Consider the following 12,459-nt stretch of genomic DNA (forward strand, 5'->3'; position numbering starts at 1 on the left):
TCGAGATAAATTCATAGTTGCTGTACGTTTATGTTGGAGATTGACTTGTGCTATTCTAACCATTGTTGATTAGAGAACTGTACATTTCATCTCCAACACAAATTGCACAACAACTAGAGGACACCAAGCGAGTTGGGATGTTAACGCATTTAGCGAGCCATATCAGGTTTAAATGGGACATGATCATTTGATTCCCACGATTTGCGAAGAAAATAATGGTTCACTGTGTCAGAGATTCGCATAACACAGCAAGGGCAAAACCCAAAACGCTCCGTGCGCGACTGGCATATTTTAGACCCTCCAGTCATTAAGTCCTCGGCACGGAACTACACCTTGACTTAGGGTCTCCTACTTTCAGTCGCCTCCTACGACATGGGAGCAGGACTCCAGTGGCTCAATTCTAGGCCGGATACCACACGGCCTCTGGGCAGGTTCATCTGTACACATCGAAATTTGATAATCGAAACTCAACAAAACTTCACCGAACTACCATCAGCCGAGAGTCTCAGCAAACCCCCAGCCAACAAAAATTCGGCAAAATTAAGTGGATCATAGGTGAAAAAAAAAATCGGTGTGTAGAGTGAACGTTCCGCTGCGTAATGCAGCATACTGGGGAGTTCGCCCGACTCTTCCCAGGCTCCGTTCGCCATTGAGAATGTTTTAAACCCCCTCAACAATTTTACCCATAGCACGGGTCGCATGACACTATGGAATTGGGGTTCCCTGTTTGGTAGATTTTTACCACTGAAACAGGTAGTCCGTAGTGTAATTCTTAGTCGGTTGAAACAACCACTACCGACACTACACGGCTTATCTAGGCTGTTCGGTGAAAGAAGCTGACATTGAAGAACAGCTTCCATATTTAGATGGGCGAACAGCCGCAGAAGGAAGGAAGGATAACGGGAGGAGAGGGATTTGGGCTAAGCGCTTATTTAAAGGCGGCGCTGGCTCGCCTTGTCAGGGCTGCTTTAGGGCATGTGGTATTTAGGCCTAGAACGTATAGGGCCCACTACCTCGTCCTACCACACCCGCAGTCAGCCCCCGCTGCTGGTTCGGGTCGCGAATCACAACTAGTTGCTATCGCGATTAAGCATTATCCACCACCTATGACCCGCCCGGTTGCTTGCAGCTCAGCTTCCCACGTAGCGTTCCTCCACCACCACGGGGCCCGTAAGATGCTCGTATGAAATTCAAGCGACCGGCATATACAATACCTTATAAAATAATAAGATAATCATAAATGCCGTATGTTTTTCACGTTAATCCTATGAAAACATAGTTTTGTTACTTTTCTATGCATCATAAGATAAATCTTATGAATTTCGTTATACGTTTTGCCTGGGTGTATCGTTGCATTTTTTCATTTAATTTTTTATTGACACCGATTAAAATACGGAGAAGTAGGAGAAGATATATTTGAGAAATGATGGAATTTTATCCGAAACTGCCCAATTATATTATAAGAAAGTAACTACCCTATGCGTTCCCACCTGTCCCTACAAACAGAAATACAATTAGTCCAACGTTCACAAGCAGATTTCCCAGATTGCGAGTAAATTGACAAACAATGTACTAGCAGCTGATAACAGTCTGTTATCTTTCTCCGAACAAATCCAGCCTTCTTGTCGCAGAGTGGCACGTCGCACAGAGGCGTAACTACTACCAAACACCGGCCAAAATAGAAAAAAAATCGTTCTTTTTTGTCTTTTTGTTTATATTGTTCGTCTAAATTGGTTTTCAAACCATACTCTAATGAATGACAGAAAAGTAAGTTTTTCAATAGATAACTTTTGTATATTTGAAAATATTCAACTTTTAGCAAATTTTTTGAACTTTGAAATACATTATTTCACAATTTTCCAAATTGCTCAAAAACTAATACAAAGTCATTACTTATTTCAAAATCGACTCGTTCGATTTGCTTCAAATTTCGTGCAGGTAGTCCTGGTGGGACCAGGAATCGGCTCAAGAGTGAGCCGATTGAGTTTTAAAAAATTCATTATTTTTCTGAGCAGTATAATGTAGACGTGGTAGTCCTTCACGAAAAGCTTGTCGCTACTAACGTAATTTTGCTTGATTGTACAGAATATCACAATTCTGAATAGGGTTGGGAAAACCGAGGAATTTAAAAAAAAACTGTATTTATAACGTAGTCAGTTTGGACTTGGTTTGATCCTATATGCTTTACTAACAGAATAATTATTCTTGAGTAGGGGAAAGAGGGTAACAGTGGAACTATGAAAACGTATTGTTTTCATAGTTCCACTGTTACCCTCTTGCCCCTATTCCTGACATGATTCGGCAGCTTCGTGGTCTGAAAAGTAACCAGCGAGTGTCTAACCCGCTAATTGGACCAAAAAGCATGCTGGTTGATGTTGCGAGATTTGACAAACAAATGCTTCAAAAATCAAACTTGAAGTTTTCGGATACTTCAACATTTACTGAAAAAAAGTTTGAGATTTGCTATAGGTTTATCCAGCTCAAATTTGTCACCGGTATCCAACAGTGCCATTTGAACATTCCTACTCAGTTTGGGAAACCGGTATTTCGGTATTGATATTTGGACGGTTTTACCGGTTTTGGTAACGGTAGAACCGGTACTCCCAACTCTAATTCTGAGATAATCTGGACAAACTTTTGAGATATCTGCCAAGGCTAAAACATTTTTGCATCAGTTCATTCAAAAGCGGATACTTTGTTGATTATCTTTGATCCGAAGAAGATCAGATATGGTCCGCCCAATGATTGTGATTTTAAAGGAAAAGTTGGAATCTTTAATAACGAATCTTGTTCTTCATCCATTTTACCAAGCTTTGTCATGGGCAAAAATATGGGCGGATAATGACTGGGGCATAACCGGAATGTTGTGATTGCACTTGGAGTGGTGATTTGCATGTAATGCTACATGCCGTAATCAAAAATTCACAAAACCGGGCCACAGTTCCTAAAAATTATCTGCTCAATACCAATACCAATACCAAGACCAATGATATATAGATATAGTACATCGAAGAAAGTCTTATCAATCATAAAAATTATCTTATAATGTCATGAAATATCGAGAATGCCTTTCAGAGACATGCAATTTTTCTAAATGAGATGCAACTTGAGTTTTAAAAAGGCAGCTTTTAACTTTCGGTATGTCTTAGATATGCATGAAATGTCAAAATCTGGTTACAATTTGAAAAAAATACTAATTGTTATTTTTTTGAAAATACAATAGTACCAAAGAAGAAAACATTTACAAATCAAGATTCGACGATTCGTACATTTCTAAAACATTATGCATTAAAAAGAAATTAAAAGCTGCATGTATAAACTGCAAAACAGGTCTCATAAAGTCTATCTACAAGGATTTTTTTTTTCGAGGTTATACTAGATCTTGACGTTTCATAACCATCTAAGCAATTTCGCGTCAAAACTACGAATTAGATTATTGAATATTAAAAGATTTCTGCTGTATTTTCACGGTAAAAATGTTGTATTTTGACCGCTAAACCTGATCCTTTTATCATATCTGATTGAGCTGAAATTTTTCATAAAGACTTTTTTCGAGGTGTCCGGTTAAAAAAATTTCCCATACATGCCATTGGCACCCTAATATACAGTCTTCGGAAAAGATGCATACATGAAATGCGCAGCAATCAAACACGTACGAACTTCGGTCAAATCTTTTGGAAATCGAGTCATTCAGTATTTTAATTAGTTTCCCATCATCGGAAATAAATATAAAGGTTGTGAAGGGTTGAACGGCAGAGGTTGGTCGATTTGCCTAAAAAATCTACACATACAGTCTTCCGGACCAATCCTCCACCCGTCGCCCCTAAATACCTAGGGTTTACTGCATTCGCAAAGTCTCCAGAAAAAAATGCTCCGTCCGTCGTCTTCAAACACCTAACTTCGAACGATAACGGAGACATATCTGCAGCGAACTTATATTAAATTTTTTACAAAACTAGCATTGTGTTGGTGTCCAATTTTGATGGCTTTGTCCGAAACACGCTAAAAAAATCATGCTTTAGATTGTCTTACAGATACTTGACTTTATATTCATCGCGATACATTCGCTGACAATACAATGCTGCTAGCGTAGACCTGTGACGCAATGGGCGGCAAAACTGAGTCTCCGCTAAGGGCGCAAGAAGACAACGCTATGGCTCTTATTGGAAATATTGTAATCGTTGTCGACGAGTCCAAATTCAACATCTTTGGCTCAAATAGTTGTTATTTCGAGTAGAGAAAATCGAATTTTGACCTTGACCGTAGAAAACCTTATAACAGCAGTTTCACGCAGGGATGACGGAGTAATAGTATGGGGTATTACATGTTCCCTAGAAGAGCTAGAAATTTGGTCTCAATTGATGGAACGATAAATCATAATTCAATATTCACGCGAACGGAGCTCTTAGTGGAATGCACGTAGCACTTTACACAGGTTTTCTATCATTTAATTCAACCATGTTTATTTGTTCGACGGTTTTTCGACTACTACTTGTAATCTTCTTCAGTGTTTGTATCAGTCTGTAGGAAATTACGGGAGTGCTATAGTCTTTTATCCTAGTACCTAGAAGCGTGAAGCTGTTCGTTTTTTACGCGAAGGTAATATTACGAAGAAAAATTTCCAGGTTTTCAGTTACGTCCAATTTCCAAGTATTGGAGATTTTACGTTGAATATTAATATCTTCAAGAGTTAGGTTATGTTTTTCTGAAAAAACATGTTCCGCTACCTTGGATTTGAAGTGAAATGGTAAATCTTTATCAGATTCCCTAGAAGCTTTTGCTATTTCCGCAGTGTGCTCCGTGAACCGGATTTTTAATGTTCTCTTGATTTGGCCAACATAAGCTATATCGCAATGTGTATAAGATGTTTTATATTTCATATTTACTCAGTGTTACTATCGGATCCTTTATGGATCCTAGTATTGATTTTAGTTAATAGTTTCAACTACTGAAAACTAGGTCAATTCCAACATATTTTTAATTTTGTTCAAAGTCGACAAGCCATAACTACACGGTGTCTTTGTCGAACAACTTTATTCAAAACATTCGGCATCTGAAAAACTTTAGAATATGAAAGAATGAGCTTTTCCCTTTCATTTGAAAACAAGGGCAATATAATCGGTCGGGGGGTCTAGAACAACTTTTTATTTTAAAGTTTTTTGTATGAAAACTTTTTTTAATTAAACTAATTCGCATTTTTGCCACTAATTGGTACTGTAGACATTCAAAAATACTAAAAGTGAGAATCTGATGAACAATCCCATTGTCTACAACTTTGTAGAAAGCTGTAACATTTTATGAACAAGGAGGTGTGGAAAGGTGTTCCATATTCTTACCTTTTTAGCCCTTTCATGACCAACTTTTTTCTAGTACATGTAGGGTTTCAAAACTATTTTCCCTTGAAAACGGTGGGGTCAGGAAAAACGAAAAACCTTTTTTGATAAAGATAGGTGCTACCCTCGCAGTGCTAGAAGCTACTCAATTTTCATTTTCCAATGCTCAAAACAATTCTCCTAGAATATCTACAATAGTTCACCTGTGTGTAAAACATAGTCAAAGACAGTCTAAATTGATAAGTTTTATCAGTTTTTAATCATATTACAACATAACGAAGATATATGAAAAATTTATTTTCCGTCGTCAACGTAAACTGTCCCAGGCAGCACTGCTCCAACGGAATCCAATCAGACTAATTGCAATAGCTTCAGTTCCTTATAACTATTAGTGCTCAAATGAAAGGCAAAAGACACATTTATTAGCTTTACTTATTTTTGTGAGCACATCTTGCCTCAATCAAAAGTTATAGCTGTTTAAAAACCTGCCTGGTAAAATACAATTGGCCTAAATTCAAAATTTTATATTGGAATGAACTAAAGTAGACAGTTCAAGTCATTGTAATAGAAGACGGATTGCCACTTTGGATTGAGAATCCTGTTTTTCCTTAGACATTAGAAGAAAGATGATTGAAAGAGAAAAAAGATTTTTGAGTTTTGGCTCCATATTTGTTTTCTTTTGGGTAGAATCATTTCATCAGAATTTATAGATGCAGAGTTTTGTTTGCCCTCAAATTGCGCTCTATTTCCAATTCGAGCACATTTCACATAATCTTAGCACAGAGAACAGACATATAAGCTAGAACAAACGTTCCTGATAAACCTGTGTAAACATTCAAATGAAAATACATCACCATCGCATACAGGTTCGCATGCGTGAGTTACCATTGTATCCAAGTTTGCAGACAAGTCCCGTATAGCGATTGCTGGACAATCGAAGCGCCGGCCAGTACCAAGTTGCTTCTTGCTGTTGTCATTTCATAGCGACATTTTTATTTCTTGCACAAGTTGATAACTTTACTTGTATGTCAGTTCTCAGTGATCATAGGAAAAAGTAACAAAACCAACTTTCATAATTTCCTTTAAGAAAAAATTCCGGAGTCGTTACTCGCTGAAGACTGAGCAGTAGCATTCTGGAAATCGCATCAATCGTAATGAACATTACCATAATTTAGGTTATACATTAGATTGCCCAGAAAAAAATGAATTTTTGAAAACCCATTCGGTCCACCCCCTGTCGATTTCTAGTCCAACTAGGAGTGCTTGCTCCATTTTTCCAGCAAATCGAACTAATCTAGGTACCGGACCAACGTCATGCATGTCATTTTCTCACACTGTGTGCGCAAAGAGTGAATTACACCGATGAATAAAGAGCAGCATAAAAACACTGGAATGTGCAGATCACCCGCACAAAGAGAAACTTGAAAACTAAAAAAAGAAAAAGCTGTGCACCAAGAGTTGCACAATTTCACACAAAGAGCGACCATGAAGAGCAACTTTTTTGTGCCTTCCCTCACTGGCAAACAGAGAGAAAGGCGAATCAAACTAAAATTCAGATAAAGATTGATCGGAAGAACGTTTTCAAAATGTGTTTTGGTTGCCTTCTCTGCTTCCGTGTGCATGGGACCACGATGCACACTAAAGAGCCTCTTTATTTCTACTTCTTGAGGTGTGCAGCCATGGAGTAGAATGAACACATAAGAGCAACACACATAGGAGTGAAGAAGTTTATTGTGAAAGAGAAGAGCGGTGGCTCGCATGAAAAGTGCAAAGAGCGTTTTAATTCTTCTCTTTATTCGCTTTGAGGTGCATTCCATCCCTGGCCAACATGCCTGAAGTTTGTATGGGATTTTTCGAAAATTTACATGAATGTAATCCACTAGCTCGTCTTTTCACCGCTAGATAGCACTGCAAAAGAAAAGAAGAAAGATAATTCTATTGCTTACAACTTTTTCAAACAATTGTAAGTCAATCCGACTTAGTTAGGAGAAGGTATTAAACTTTTAACGATATTATATCTGAGTCAGTTGTGTATGGGGCCTTTGTTGTGGCTTTTGTATCAGTACTAGATTCCCACGATTTACACATTTTCGTGAAATAATGGATAGGTTTAGCTGAATGTTTAGAAAAAAATTCAGTATATAATACTCGTATTATATAGGTTAGAAAATGTTGGTTTCATCTGTAACCACATAGAGGGTGTCAACACTATCTTTTCAAAGAAGAGAGAATATGGATATTTTCAGAAGAAATACTGAATAATGTCTGATCTATAACTTTATAGAAGACACGTAATTTCTATCTTTCTCGTTGAAAAGTTAGTGCTGGTGTTCTCTATGCGGTAACATGTGGAACTAATATTTTCTAAATAAAACATGACTCGTATTATCTACTTTCATTCTCCTAAACAATCTATTAAGGTAAATCGAACCATTATTTCACAAAAATGGTTAGTTCATGGGGATTTAGTACTGTTACACAGCCATGCCCTGCTAGGTCCCATGCAAGGCTGATTCAGACATCAATTCAGTGAAGGCTTAATAGTTTCTTACAACAAAGTCGAATTGACATGCAGTCGACAAAGATGCATATAATCAAATTACTTCGTTTACTTTCGCTTGTAGTGGTGATCTGATGTAAACAATACCACTAGGCGGTAAAAAGGCGAGCTAGAGGATTTCCTCCCTATAATTTATCGAAAAATCTCATTCAAACATCAGGTACGTTGGTCGGTAGCTAGACTTGTCCAATTTGCTTCCAAGTAGGAGTAGGCCTTTCTGATGGGACTAGGAATCGACTCAGGGGCAGGTCGACGGAGGTAATTTTTTTCTTGTCACTCTGTTACACATACATCCACGAAAACTCATCCGAAAGAAGTTGATATTGTACAACTGAGTGACGAGTTATCAAATGATTCAATGATAGGTAAATTGATTCTTTTCGACTGTAGAAATTGTAAGAACGGGAAATGATTTCGGTAGTGCATACAAATTTTGCGTCGATTCTAACTCATCTTCGCCGACGTTTCGATCCGTGGTTGGGATCTTCTTCAGGGCTCGCTAATATTCGACAATATGATTCGTGAAATTGTTGAATATAATCGAGCCCTGAAGAAGATCGCAACCAAGGATCGAAACGTCGTCGAGGATAAGTTAGAATCGACGCAAAAAAAATTATGTGCCTGCACTGCCGAAATCATTCTTCGTTGTTATGATTCAATGATATGAGGCCGTTCATATACCACGTGGACAAAAAAAACTTCATTTTTGACCCTCTCCTTCCCTCACATACTCACATACTATGCTGTCAAAAATACTTTGACTATTTCAAACTCTTGAAAAAGTTTTAGGTGAGCGCTCACACCAATTACAATACAAATTTGTTTCATTTTCTCATAAAAGGCAAAAATCAGTGTTTCAAAAATCACTCCAATCAGCAGGCATTGATAAAACCATAGTTTTACAAATCATTAAAATCCAGGAGTGAAAACAGGTCACTAGATTATAATTGCAGCATACAGTTTAAAAGCCCGAGCTCGATTTAGATTTTCAATTTTCATTTTATCAAGCACAAAAGCAAAACAGATCCTTGGTACAGTTCATGGCGAAACCTTCTTTTCGAGAGACCTCGAAGGCCAGCATTCAATGGTTAGCGTACTAGGCTAGGCTTACGCCATTACAGTTATAAATAGTACACCTGTTTTGAATCCTTCCGGTATGCAATTGAACTTTTGGATTTCATCACTTCAGCAGAAACTGTTTGGGACGGTGTGTGCTCCAAAACAATCATCGGTCCTTATTTTTTCAAAGAGGGAGAGACCATCGACAACGCACGCTACTGTTGGATTTAAGCGCACTTTGTCTGTCCAGAAATGCATCAAGAAGGTCTGAAAAACTTCTATTTTCAACAAGACAGGGCACCTTACCACACCGCAACCAAGTTCTTACAGAGCAAATTCCCAGGACGCGTTGTCTCAAAAAATGGTGATTTGGAATGCCCTCCTCGTTCTCCGGATTTAACGGCGCCAGACTTTTTCTGTGGGGTTATTTGAAAAGTGAAGTATATTCTAGCTAACCTAAGCATCTTGACGAAGTCAAAGCTAATATACGAGCTGAAATTGCGGCGATTAAGCCCGAAACGCTGTCCAATGTCATGCAAAATGCCCGCAAAAGAGCTGCTTTGTGTGTACCAAATGGACGTGGTCATTTAATGGACGTTGTATTCTAAACCTGGTTTATAATAAATGGGATAAAATATACTAAAAAAACTTGTTTACTTGTGAAAACGGCTGAAAAATGGCGGAGTTGTTCAATGTTGAAAAAAGATACATCCGGCTGGCGCACCCTGTACAATCTGCTGAGGCCCTACTAGCAAAGTTTGAAATTAAATTCGGTCTATAAGCGGCGCCAGAAGAAGAATCACAAACCGGAGTGGACAAAAGGAGCCAAAACCAGGAGTGAAAACCAAAGAGTCAAAGAGTGGTTTATTTGAAACACTGGCAAAAATATAATAAAAAGTCCACGTGGACATTTCTCATACTACCGCTCCCCCTGGACAAGCGTGGACTTTTTCGTAACCCTACACTCCCCTAAATTGCCCACGTGGTATATGGATGGCCCCTATGTAGTCCAACAAATCGACAATTTATGACAACTGTTTGAAGATAGTTATACCTGCAACCTGGGAGGGAGAAACAGACTCAATAAATGTGAATGTCATAGCCAGCCACAACGAAACTGTCACTCCGAGCCACAAAAAAGTGTTCATCGAGGAAATGAGAGTATTGTTATCATATGCTTGCTTGAAAATGTTTCCGAACGATGAGTTTCCTTGATTTTTTGTCTAGATTGGGTGTAGCAGTAAATATTATTAAAGTTTTTCTGTGATTTTAATGCCATTTTGAAATTAGCCAGATAAATTTTTCGGTAATCCGTGCTGCCACTATCAAATAAATTGTATTTCTATGTATTCAATGATGAATAAGAATTTAGATGCGTTCAAAATTTCGAGCATCGTTTCAAGACAATATTGCGATCTTGCTATAATGTAAAATAAACGCTAATTTTATATGAAAATTTCAAATAATATTTACATTTTAAGCTCAGTGAACTACGCCTAAAATATATTTAATGCTTGTTATAAAACCAGTTATGGAAATGTGACGACGCTGTAAATGTTATCTACTCCAAGAAATGGGAATATGGAATCAAAAAATATGCTGTGACGTGCACGTTTTTTGGTAATTCAAAAATACTTTTTGGTTTAAAATAATTTATATCATCTTTCTGTTTAAAACATGTGATAAAAGCTATTTTCATATCTATAGTAAAGACAAATAATAATGGTGTAAATCGTGCGAAAAAAGTTTTAAAAATTTGTGACTTATTTAACAATTTTAGAATGAGTGACGCCTTGTTAGTCAGATTTGACTGTTCTCCAGTTTAAAGTTTCTTTTGAGAGTATACTGAGAAAATGAAAATCATCAACGTAGGCTTAGATGCATGCTAATAAATATAAACAAAGTTTCGAAAAAAATGGCAAGTTACTTCGACGTGAAGTTTGACATCGACATAATATTTTTAACGTTCGGGTGCTCATGCAGCTTAATCTGATGATCAGAATCATGAAAAAATTCCATTTCTATCTATTAGTTAAAATCTTAAACCTCGAAAGTTATTTGCAAAATAACATTGGCTAAATTTGACGGTTAAAATTGTTGGATTATGTAAAAAGAAAGGTGGAAACAGTTTTCTGTATTTTATTTAGGTTGGCAATATTTTTCAGTAGTAAATAAAGGGAAATATAAAAACGAAAACATGTTATATCAAACGTTTTTTCAGTTATTTCATTATGTGGATATTTACGTTCCAAGGCTGCAGCCGTACCTACCTACCTATCAAATATCTATGCATTGGTCAACATTGCACAAATCAGATAAACATGCTTCTACCGGCGAGTTTCCTTATTCAAGGATTCTGTTAGTTAAATTTTTATAAAATTAAAATCTATTTTTCAGATTGAATTTAATATTGTATCGGTTTTTAATAATCAGGTTAAGCAATTTTTTAGGAAACCGTGGTAGAATGAAGGAGAAGGACGGCACAAAAATCCTATTTTAAAAATAGAAGATTAGACACATCGTTCCGAAATTTGTCCCATTTCACTCGAGTACTGGAAGCAAACTGTCGTCTGACTTTATCTTCAAATCAATGTAAAGCACCAGGAAAAAAAAAAACTTTCGCTGATTTTATACTGTCTCAAGCTCCTTTTCATCACACGATTGAAGTCATGTGCCGCTTGCATCAATGACACGCAAAAAGAAATTTGCTCATTTATGCGTCGCCCACCTTGATTGATTTTGGCTGTCGATAGTTTTCTTGCTTCTTGACAAGTGCTATTATTTACACTTCGTGCGTAGTGTCTGTTTCTCCCTCCCAGCATGCAACCAATCGGGTTTGAAAACTTTTCAATTTTTGCTTTTGTTTTCAAGAAAACATTTTTTTTTAGTTTTTCTTCTGTATTCCCGGGATCAAAATTCTTTTTTATTAAAACAAAAGCAATACACGTTTCATTGTTTATTCTTTATTACCGGTATCTTGGGATTTTCCGGAAATGTATTTTTTTTAAACAATCCGCCGAGTTATCCAGAACTTCACTCAATAGAAAAGAACTACACCCCAAAAAATATGAATTTTATCATTGACTTAATTGAAAACATGACACAATTTAACAGACCGCAATTCGCGAAATGACGAAACATTACCGTGTTCCATGTAATTTTACATGAAACATATACTATACATGCGCAATGATATAAAATTACATTTATTGCCATTCCGAACAAACGCCATATGTGGAGTAAAATTACAAAATTTACGAAATTCCATGCCATGTAAAATAAAAATCAAACCTAAAACTAAGTCAATTTTAATGTCAGGGTAAGGAAATGTAAATTTACACGATTTTTCTAGGTCTAGGTCTGGTCTTCTGAAATAAATAAACGATTTTGTTGCTTTTTTGCAGTATTTTTCGACATTATCTTGGTAACTGTAAATTCTCGTGGACAAGTGACATGACTCGCATGACATTTCAAAAATATAACTTACAGTAAATGACTCATAAGAAT

General features: G+C 36.9%; 1 protein-coding gene across 3 annotated transcripts in view; it reads right to left on the minus strand.

Annotated features, from left to right (window-relative positions):
- Positions 1-12,459, minus strand: part of LOC131690415 (elongation of very long chain fatty acids protein 7-like) — a 104,342-nt gene that overhangs the window by 8,658 nt on the left and 83,225 nt on the right. The window lies entirely within an intron of this gene.

Source organism: Topomyia yanbarensis, chromosome 3, assembly GCF_030247195.1.
Source record: "Topomyia yanbarensis strain Yona2022 chromosome 3, ASM3024719v1, whole genome shotgun sequence".
In the NCBI taxonomy this organism is placed as follows: Eukaryota; Metazoa; Arthropoda; class Insecta; order Diptera; family Culicidae; genus Topomyia; species Topomyia yanbarensis.